Below are 12178 nucleotides of genomic sequence, written 5' to 3' on the forward strand. Positions count from 1 at the left end.
TTCTTGGCCTTTAGTCACAAAGCCTTGAGGTTGCTGCACATATACCTCTTCTTTTAAATCTCCATTCAGGAAAGCTGACTTCACATCAAGTTGGTACAGGTTCCACCCTTTCTGAGCTGCTAATGCAATAACTGTTCGTACAGTATCCAATCTTGCAACTGGGGCAAAAGTTTCACTATAGTCAATTCCAGGCTGTTGTGCATAGCCTTTTACTACCAATCTAGCCTTGGCTCTTTGAATTGACCCATCTGGATTATGCTTCAATTTGTACACCCATTTTACTCCAATAGCTTCTTTGTCATTTGGCTTTTCAACTAGCTGCCATGTTTTGTTTTTCTCAATGGCATTTATCTCTTCTTGCATCGCATTTCTCCAAACATCTTCTTTGATTGCTTCATCAAAATTTTCTGGTTCCACAACACAATAGTTACATCTTTAATAAATATCACTTAAATCCCTCAATTTTATTGGAGTTGAGCTGGGAGATGATGAACTTGAACTTGGTGAACTTGGAGAGGATGAGGAACTTGATGTACATGGGGCTGGTTTCTCATTCTCAACTGCTGAATTTTGTTGTTGTAATATGATTGCAGGGATTGTTTTCTCCTTCATTTTGTCTTCTTCCCAATTCCAAGAAGCGTTCTCATCAAATACAACATCCCGGCTAATGATCACCTTGTTTGTCTTCAAGTTGTAAAGTCTATAGCCCTTTGACATGGAACTATAGCCAATAAAGACACATCTTTCACTCGTTTCTTCCAGCTTTGTCCTCTTGTTTAGGAATTTGAGCATAGCAAACACATCCAAAAAATTTAAGATGGTTCACCGACGGTGTTCTTCCACTCCAGGCTTCAAATGGAGTCTTTTTCCACACGGCCTTTGTTGGACACCTGTTCATCAAATACACAGCAGTGTTAATGGCCTCGGGCCAAAAGATTTTAGGCAAGCCTTTCTCAAGTAGCATAGATTTCGCCATCTCCATCACAGTTTGGTTCTTTCTTTCAGATACACCATTTTGCTGAGGTGTATAGCCAACAATGAGTTGTGTTTCAACACCTTCATCTTCACAAAATTTGTGAAATTCATTTGAGGTGTACTCCTTTCCTCGATCACTTCTCAGCATCTTTATAAATCTGCCACTTTGTTTTTCAACTAATGCTTTAAATTTCTTAAAGATTACAAACGCTTCAGATTTTTGTCTCATGAAATATACCCAAGTCATGCGGGTAAAGTCGTTAATAAACAAGATAAAGTACCTATTTTTTCCATGAGACAAAGTATTCATAGGGCCCCACACATCTGTATGTACAAGTTCCAACACTTGTTTGGCTCTCCATGCACCTTCCTTTGGAAATGGTTGTCGGTGGTGTTTGCCAAGGACACATCCTTCACACACACCAGATTTTTCTTCGATTCTTGGCAGCCCATACACCATCTTCTTTTGATAGAGTAACTTGAGACTTTCGTAATTCAAATGTCCAAATCTCCTGTGCCATAAACACGAGTCATTCTCTTCTCTAGCCATCATGCTTACATTTTTCTCATAGTTGAAAGATGGTGGAAAGCTCCTGTTGCTAGTCATCTTCACAACGACAACACTTATTCTTTCTGAGTCAAAAATTCTGCACTCTCTATTCTCAAAGTTTAGAGAATAGTCGTGCTCCAGAAGTTGTCCAATGCTAAGCAAATTTTCGTCTAATTCTGGCACATAAAGCGTGTCATGTATGACTTTGCTTCCTTGCTTTGTGGTGACTCCAATGCTTCCTTTTCCTTTCACTTCAACATGTTCTCCATTGCCCAATTTGACTTTTAAGCCGAATGAAGAATCAATGTTTATAAATGTTTCCTTGTGTCCGGTCATATGGTTGCTACAGTCGCTGTCCAAATACCAAACATTTTTACCTTCTTCATGCAATGCTTTTTGACAAGCAAAAAACAAATTTCCTTCATCAGATTCTCCTTCTGCGTACGAAGCATGTTGCTGATTTGCAAGACGACAATCCTTTTGAAGGTGCCCGAATCTCTTGCAATTGTGACATTGCGGTTTGCCTTTGTTCCAACAGTCCTTCTCGTCATGAGTGCCGCTGTTACAAATTTTGCACCATTTGTTTGATGCTTCATTCCATCTTCCGCCATTTGCGCCTCTTCCATATCTGCCACGTGAGTTTCGACCTCTGCCTCTTCCAAATCTGCCACCTCTAGAAGACTCACCTCTAGTTTGTATTTGGGGCTTATTTTCACCATTGTTGGGCTGAATGTTGAGTTTAGATTGAAAGACACTCTTAATTGATTTTTCAGAATGTCGTAACATCCTTTGCTCGTTGGACCTCAAAGACCCCATCAACCCTTGAACAATCAAGGTTGATAGATCCTTGGTTTCTTCTATCACACCCACCATCGGGTTAAATCTTGCTGTCAAACTAATCAGAATTTTGTCAACAATTCTGCGATCTTCTATCGTATCACCATGCGACTTCATCTGATTCACCAATTCGGAGAGTCTGTTAAAGTATTCGTTCAGGCTATCGTTCTCCTTCATCCTTTCATTTTCATAATCTCTCTTAAGAGATTGAAGCTTCACAGTTCGCACCTTTGAGTCTCCTTCGAACTCTTGTTGTAGGATACTCCAGGCTTCTTTCGATGATTTAGCTCTCATAATCCTTAGGAAGATGGATAGAGAGACTCCTCTTTGAATCATCCCAAGAACTCCAACATTTGTGATCTTCTTCTTCTTCAACTCATCAAGTTTTTGGCTTGATTCTTCAGCCTTTTCTTTTGATTTTTCAGCCTCTGTTGGTGCCGGTTCTTCATACCCATTTTTGACATACTCTAGAACATCCAAAGATGTGAATAGAGTCTCCATTTTAACAGCCTAAAAATCATAGTTCTCTCCTTCAAATAGAGGAACTTTGACATTGCTGTAAGTTGCGGAAAAGTTGTTTGTAAAAGCCATAACTTTTGTTGTTTTTGCTGCAGCTGCAAGGATCTGCAGCTCTGATACCACTCTGTTGGTGGTATTCTAGAGGTGGTATGTGATAAATTATAGTGTTGCAGGATTCTGCAAAGGGAAACTGGTTTTAGTCACTTTCTGCACTATACTTCTACTAGTAGAAGAACATTGAAAAAACTGCTGATTTTATTGAATTCACCACTCACTGCTATATATTTCTTAGCATTACAAAGCCTCTATATAGGCTTGAATCAAAACTGACATAGAAGACAATAAGATGATAATTAAGATGAGGACTCTTTGGTTCTCTCAATCTTAATGATACAACTCTAACATAACTCTAAATAAAGACAATCATTATAATGTGATGGTTACACTTCTTTCATAATGCTTACTAATAGTGGTGGTTACTGTCATACCCCAAATTTGTCCTACCCTTTAATTTCTAACTGGATTAGACTTCTCATCTCATATGCATACCTCCATTAGGGTACTAACATGACTATGCATTAATTCATTAAATAAAACACCTAAAAGCGTGGGATCAAGGATCATGGAGCAAATTGAGATCTCATATAGGTTTGGCACAAAGTTTTTATTTCTCAAAAAAGGGTATGATTGTGGTTGGCTTAGTCTTTTGAAAGGCATGTGATCAGTGGGTTCCTCCCAGTAAGACTACCTCATTCAAGGGTTTCCTCCATTACAAATTATTGATGGATTGTGCTGCCGGTGCAAGTAGTGAAGAAAGAGCATCAGAAGTTCATATTGCAAAATTAAAGGAAAAGTTGGGAAAAGACTTAGAAATTAAACAATCAAGCTATTTATCCCAAGTCCAGGACCCATCACTCTTTGGGTTTTCATCTCATTTCAAAATTCATTCAAGTATCCTTTCAATATCAATACCCATTACAAATTACAAGGAGGTTACGAAAATACTCAAATATCCATTCAAAAAAAAACCATTACACCATTAAGTTTCCATACAAACATATCCATACAAATGTCCATATTATTCAAACTCATTACAAAAAAATCCAATTCATCTTGCATTAAAAAAAAAATTACATAAGTATAAGAAATGTTACAACAAAACTTATGGTTTTCTTGAGTTCTTTGTTCCTAATCCTAAACTTCTTTCTTTGATTCTTCAAGTCAATTCCCCTTCATTCCTTCTTCAAACTCCAAATTCATTTTCAAACAGCAACCTGCAAACAATACCACACTCGGCCCCACATTCAAGAAAAAGCCAGCACATTCAAAACAAAGAAACGGCCCTGCAACATGAAATAACATAAACCGGTTCAGCACCATCAAAGCCGATGCAGCCAATAAACCGAACCAAACCGCCTGCAACAACTCTAAAACCTGCAGCCTGCAATACAAAGAAAATAAACCAGTTCACCCAAACCACAGTACCACACATCTACATACTTGAGAGCATACACACATTAAGCACACACCATTTGATTAATTGTCCAGGTTTTCTAGCTAACACTTAACAGTTCTACATAACCAACTTCTCAGAACAACTAACAAACCTAACAAACTTTTTCCAACCTCTAACTGTTTTTGTAACTACCTAACAGTAATAACAGATTTCCCAACCATAATCATAACTCAATAACAGTTATAACAAACTTTCAAACAGAAAACTAACTGAATCATAACAGATACCAGAGTGAAAAACTAACCTTGAGAATCGATTTTCTCGACCTCTATAAATCAGAACTCCCTCCAATTCAGAAGCTCTTCAACCATCAACCACTCTTCATCTCAGAACCTTCATCCAATATCCACATCATAATCAAACACACGCTTCATTCATCAGACTTAACCTTTCACTCTTCACCATATTCTTCACCACCATTCTCTGCTCAGCCATTCTTCATCATCAATCTATCTGCACTTTACCATAACCTTCATTATTCATCTTCTTCACTATCCATCAACCACCTTCAATCTCTTCAATCTTCAACAAACTCTCTCTCCCTTTCATCTTCACCCACCATCGTCCCTTCATCACCACCTTCAAAAATTACAGAAGAAAAGAATGGGGATGACAGAAATTGAGAGGAAAAATCGAACAAAAGATTGGAGAAAAAAAAGAAATCATAACGGCATGGAACAAACCTCTAACCAACTTCTGAAATCAGAAGACTTTCTTCATTCATCTTCAATGAACTCACACGGCGCCTCTGTGTCATCCTCATCGGTCCAGAAGTCTTCCTCGACAGAAAGCAAAATTTTCACGGTTCATCAACGTTCTTCAAGTTCCACGACTCCACCATCCTTCGGTCTTGATAACCTTCGCAAGTATTCCAGAAGAACCGCATCGGATTCATCAAGCTCCAGCGACAATCCGCTCGCCATCGATACCGGCAAAGAGAAGACTCGAAAGGATCGAATCATCGTCATCACCAATCTCCAAGTCCTCACATCGCAACACGCCATTGTCACTACACCTCCACTGATTCAACTCACTACACAAACGTAGACGGAGCATCGGGGAGACGAGAAGTTTGAATAGGAGAGGAATAACAAGGCGACGAGATGACGTGGTATTTGATTGCGTTAACGGTGGCCGGAGATTCGTTCTTCATCGGAGAAGGGAGAGGCGAATCGGAGAAGCTGTCTGCGGCGGCTATTACATTGTGAGAGGAGTTCAAAGCTGATGCGTCACAAGTTGGTAACCCTAAAATCCCATTCTGATTTATTTTTTCTTTAAATTAATGTATTAATTGACATAAGGTTCTAAGCATAAAGTCTGAATTAGCGTAGATTAACGTGAGATTATGAGGATTAATTGCAATTAATTGGGCGATAATTAGAACGTTAATGCAGAACATATGATAGAATTAATTTGAACAAATTCTGAATTGGGCCACGATTTACTGTTGCATCACCCCCACTAAGCCCATACACCCCCATCTGTTCACACCAAAACTACAACAAAAACAATTTTGGGCCTTAATCTCTTGGGCCTGTGCTTTACTTGCCTACACCCTTGTATTCAATTTTCAACCCCCTGACTCCATACAAAAAATATTAGATTTTGATTTCATTTTAGATATTTTCTCCTAGATTTTTTAGATATTAAGAACAATAAAACCATTAAAATTTTGTTAAATTTTTTAGGTAATAGTTGACATAAAAAAGACTCATAAAAATAGTAGATTGTTTAGGATTAAAATTGACATTTTTGGTAGTTCTTTGCTTCATTAGAAAATCAATAAAAAATAGTAGTATTTTTTAGTTTCACTTTTGTACTAATGCTTGAATCGTTTTGTACTATTTCCATGTTCGTTTTGTATAATCGTTGTGTGACTTTGTTGCTTAGCTTTTGGCCATATTTTTGGCCTATGTTGTTAATACTATTTTAATGCTTCTTTTAGAATTTAGTCACCATGTTCACATTAGGATTTAGACTTGTATAGACAACTTAGAATAGAATTTAGGATTAGTTCCCTATTGCATTCTTTTTCTTTTCAACTCTTTAAAACATTAATAAAAGGAAGATGCGAATCACATTAAGCAAGTGATAGAGAAATGAGTGGGATTCATTCCCTAATCTATTTCTCAATCACTTAGTGGCTTAGAAACGAGTGGGATTCATTCCCTAATCTGTTTCTCGGTCACTACTTAATGGGAGAGAAACGAGTGGGATTCATTCCCTAATCTGTTTCTCAAACATTAATTAATGGGGGAGAAATGAGTGGGATTCATTCCCTAATCTGTTTCTCGAACATTACATAATGGGATGGAAGTGAGTGGGATTCATTCCCTAATCTGCTTCTCGATCATTATACATTTTTATGTGATTCAAATCGCGAAGTAAATTCCCTTAAAAAATACACAACCAAAAACGCATTTAAAACATCTAACAATGGTTCAGACTAAAGCAAAGTAGAGAAAGTGGTGAGTGGCCCGGTATTGGGAACTGTTCATCACTCATCTATCCTAAAAGACACAAACCAAGCATTTCTTTTTCTTTTGCCTCGTTGGCACCTAAGGGCAATGTCATTTCCGTTCATACGCATCGTAGGTCTTCCCTTATGCAAGAACGCGAACGTTGACTCCGCCCAACTAAAAAACACAAAACAAACAGAAAATCTTTAGCAGAGCTACGGTAACTCTGATTCCTGAAAAGGATACGTAGGCAGCGGGGTAGGGCCCGTGCGAGTATAATTCTTTGTTTTCCCTACATTTTGCATTCATTTCGCATTTAGACATAGACATAGTTATACACCCTTTAGATAGAAACAAACATAGGTGGATACCATCGAGTACGATGGGCGTGAGGGGTGCTAATACCTTCCCCTTGCGTAACCGACTCCCGTACCTTGATTCTCTGGTCGCAAGACCTTGTTCCTTCCTTTGTTAGGTTTCCTGATATTCCTTTCCCTTATGGGATAAATATATTGGTGGCGACTCTGTTCCTTTTTCGCGAGCGTGCGACAGCTGGCGACTCTGCTGGGGATGTTGCTAGACCTGTTGCTGGTCCATCCTTAGTGAGTCGATCCTAGCCTATCCGTTTGTTTGTTTATTTACTGGGTGTGCTATGTTTTGTCTATACGTGCCTTTATTTATTTTATGTATTTATTTTATGTTTCGCATGTCCTGTTTACTTTCCCGCTTGCATATCATGTTTATTTTCCGCATGCATCTGGACTGGATTGGGATCCCCTTCGGGACCATATATTTTCACTGTTTGCAGGTTGGGTGGGATGTTCTATGAGGTAAAAGGCCCAATACCCAGGCCAGAGTGACACATAGGATACCTAGGACAGAGTGGATAGTCATGACGCCAACAGAATGTCAGGTTCTGTTGATTGCGATCATGAGACCCACGACCAGTCAAGGTTCAAATGAGATACCGTTGTTGGCATGTATTTGCGACAATGATGGTGTTTCAGGAGAACTGATAACGCTGGAAGCCATTGACCTACCTTGACCTAGACTACACCTGTGAGTGGGGTGGGATATACATGGCAGGTACCGTTGGTGACTATTCTGTTCTGTTGGTGACTATTCTGTTCTGTTGGTGACTATTGGTTTTCCTGGTATTCAAAAAGGTTTCGGACCTTTGATCCTATGACATTTGACCTGTATCAGTTATTCAGAGGATTGTACGGTGGTTACTAAGATTATATGGACCGTTGATCCCATGCTTTTGCATTGCATAACATCATTGCTTTATCCACTCCATTTATGAAAGATCCTAAAGTCTATTTCCAAAAAAAAAAAGGAGAAAAGAAAAGATATGTAAAAGAAAAGGAAATAGAAAAGCAAAAAAGAAAGAAAAGATATTCTATACAAAAAAAGGAAGCTTTAATTCCAAAAAAAAAGAAGAATGAAAGTGTGTGAAAAGACTTTAGGATCTCCCATAAATGAAACATGCATTCATACTATCATGCATTTCATGGTTCTATCAGAAGCTTGTGGGGGCCTTTTCTACTCAGACTTTGACATCAACAAGACGATTGGCTTCTTACCGCTATGTGCTCAAAAGTTAACATTGGAACAACTCTGTGGGGTTTTGACGGAGATGAGAACAGAAATGAGGACTAACATGAAACAATGTATGGAGGTTATTCAAGCCTTTTCTCTTTGACAAGAAGAATTGAGACAAGTTCCTCAGAGGCCAAATGCAAATGTTAATCTCACCCATGAGGAGGTCTTATGTATCAGAATGTTTGAAGCATAGTTGAGATTCCTATCACTCTTAAGGAGGAAACACATTATGAGAACAATTCGATCATTGAAGTCTTCAAGTTTCCGATTATTGAGATTGACAAAAGGTTCCACCTCTTGGAGAAAAGATTGAAAGCCATAAAAAAGTCATGACTCCGTTGATTTGGGTATTGTTGGTTTGCGCTTGATGTCAAAAAACTGCAAGGGTCATTTATTCCCACTCTGACTGGTTTGGATATGGAAACTAAATTGGTAATCATCTCTTGTACATGTGTGGAGGTTGCTTGGGGCTCCCGCACAAGGGATAAGCAAGACGTACTCTTATCTTGAGCATTGTGCCATTTGCATGGCTCGAATCCCTAAAGGCATTACAAATTCCTATGTGACCTCGTCAGAATCTTCTTCCGTGTGGTAATCAAGAGTGTTCTTCATAATGCTTCTCATCCTCAAGGTTCTGCTTCATATCCCAGTTACATTTTCTCAGAATTTCCTTCTCATTGGCCTTCGCTTGTTAACAGAGAGAAAAATATAAGAAACAAATTGATGGCCTTATGCCCAGTTGCTTCCTCGTTTGTCAGAACTTCAATTGGTTAAGATACGAATATTGGGTCTTCTTCACCATAAATAGCTCTCTCGAGTTTGATGACCATACAAGATCATTTCCGTTTATGAAGGCAAATACTTCTCCAACATCTATATTTGGGGCTCCCGCACGAGGGATAAGCAAGACATACTCTTATCTTGAGCATTGCATCACTCGCATTGCTCGAATCCCTAAAGTAAGGCAAAAGTTTACAACTCTTGGGTGACTCCGTTGGAGTTTTCTTTTGAAGTAATCTGAAGTGTTTGGAAGGAACTGCAGAAGGTATTCAAGCTCAATAAGTCCAGACGGAGTCAAGTCTCCTCAACAACGACATTCATTTAGTTTCTTACTGCATTCTCATTGTAATTTTTCCTTTGTTGTTTAAGCATCAATAGCATGTAAAAACTTGTTAATTTCTGAATGAAAATCATAATACATTGTTTATGTTTGTCTTGAAGTAATCCATTCGTTATCACTCATAAAATGTTTTTGGCATTACGATACCAACTTTACTAATCACTTGCGTAGGCAAAAAGCTGAGGGAGAATGATGAAGAATAAAAATACAAAATCTCTAATCATGTGTTTTTGAATAAAACCCTACTGAGGATGTACAGGCATTGTTTCTAATCCCCAAACACCGGAGGAATAAGGGAGATAGACCCTCGATAACCCCTTTGAGCCTTGAAGTAGGAGTTTCTTTTCTAATCATAAAAGACCCTTATTTTAACCTTGGGGCAGGGTAGTGTTCATTTAACTTGATCGAGTGTTCAAAACTCACCAAAAGGGTGTGCATCTAAGGATACAACAATGGTTACCCTTCAAAAGGTTGAGTAATGTCAAAACCGCAATGGTTATCTTTATTCCGTCAAAAGATCCCAAAAAAGGATCAAAACCACAATGGTTATTCCTCATCAATCAAGGACTCAGGCAGTCGCAATCACTTTCAACAAATCAGAGATTCAAGATCACACAACCTTGTTCAAAAAAAAGAGAAAAAGAAGAGCCCGCTAAGTCAACAACTTGAAAACAAGTGACTTAGGCAAAAGTTAGGGCATCCCGCTGGACCCAAAAATAAAATTCAAAAGAATTTGTCCAGGCAAAAGTTAGGGAAATAAAAAAGGAAAAAGCAAAGCAAAAGCGAAAAACAAGGATTACAAAATAAAGATCCTCATCAAAAGAACAAAGTTGTGTGATCAGACACCAAAAAAGAAACTGAGTGACTGCCATGTCCGAAAAAACCTCATTGATTCTTCAACCATTTCTAAATTCCTTGTGAGGGATGAACACTCATGTCGAGTTAATTGAACCTAGGAATGGAGAACATCACGGAGGGGGTGGGAACAAATAATTTTGAGCCTAAAAATCCTTTGTTCCAGAAAACCGTGAACCCGACCACATTACAACCCTTAAAAGTCCTAATTGAAGTAGGGTTTATTTTGAAAGCACACTCCGATGAGATATCGTTTAACTGACTCCTAATGAAGCGAGACTCATATCCATGTTGGTATCGTATGCCTGCTTTATCTTTCATGTGCGAAAATTCGAGGTTGTGTCAACTAGTGACCCATTCACGAGAGGTCGCAACCTCATTTCAATAAAAAAAAAGGGTTTCTTTAAACTTCAAGGCTAACCTAGGCTTTGCATTAGAATCATCATTCTTATAATTAACATTCTTTTGCATACAAAATATGTGCTTAACATCAAGGAAATTACCATGATGAGAATCAGTAAGTAACTCGACCATGTCAAAGTACAAGAGGCTTGAGAACTCCGAGGAGGAAAAGCTAATCATCTCAAATGTTGACCATCAAGGGGCAAGTCATCCAAAGAACTCCGTTGGGCATGAACAGTTAATGCTTTCCCTGATTACCTTGAAGGGAAGAGTTTGAAGACTCCGTTGAGCGTGGTAAAGTTGTTTCCATGTTTGTTTGACTTCAAAACAAAGAAAGCTTGAGGATTCTAGTAAGACGTACCTAATCAGGGGCAATTGAATCGAGGTTTGACCTCTCAAATGTGCAATCTAGGGCAATCACGTCAATAAATATCTTCAAGCTTCCTCAAATCTGGGGCAATCAAGTCGAGGACTCTCTCTCAATTTCAGTCAATCTGGGGCAATCACGTCGTGGAACCCCTCAAGTTCAGTCAATATGGGGCAGTCACGTCAAGATTGGACAAATCTCTCCGAAGATCTTTTTGGGCAAATTCCTTTGAAAGTCATGAAGCTTGGGGCACACTCTTTTGAGTTATATTGTCTCTTCCCCGACCGTCGGAGTTTATTTCTCCTGGAAATTTGGTCTCTCCCCAAGCATAGGAGTTTATTTCTCCTGAGAGTTTATTCCATTCCTCAAGAATAGGAGTTTATTTCTCCTAGGAGCTGTTCTACTTCCTTAACCAGGGGTCCTTACCTGGGCCTCTCATCCCCGACATGATGAACCGATGGAATCTCCTCAAGCTGAAAATCCTCCAAGCAGTGGCACATGGTGAGAAGTCAGAATTTTTTCTTCAAGTCAAAGAAGGAGCATCTTACAAACACAAAGTCCAATATCTATTGGCGCCTCCACATGGTCCTTAACACTAAGGGGATTCTCCCTGGTGTTTACCTCACTAATGCCTTTATTTGTCACTCTGCATATAGCGTTCACTGCATATAACATTGCATCCTCAAAAGCGTAGCATATCCATCAAAATGGAGCATTACGCCATCAAAAAATCCAAACATGCATACAAAGCATAAGCCAGATAATACAAATCAGCACTCAATCAAGACGACGATACTTCCCCACATAAAAAGTGGTCCTTACAAACTCCAATTGATATCTGCTACCACATTACAAATCTCCTCAAACCACGGTGCCAATACCTGGTATCCTTAATCCCCAAAAGAAGTCTTATTTTCTCTCTACAATATGAATCGGATGCAATGTCTTTCTTCGTCAGAATCGTTGTCTCCGA

This window comes from Vicia villosa, linkage group LG2 (genome assembly GCF_029867415.1).
Source record: "Vicia villosa cultivar HV-30 ecotype Madison, WI linkage group LG2, Vvil1.0, whole genome shotgun sequence".
NCBI lineage: Eukaryota > Viridiplantae > Streptophyta > Magnoliopsida > Fabales > Fabaceae > Vicia > Vicia villosa.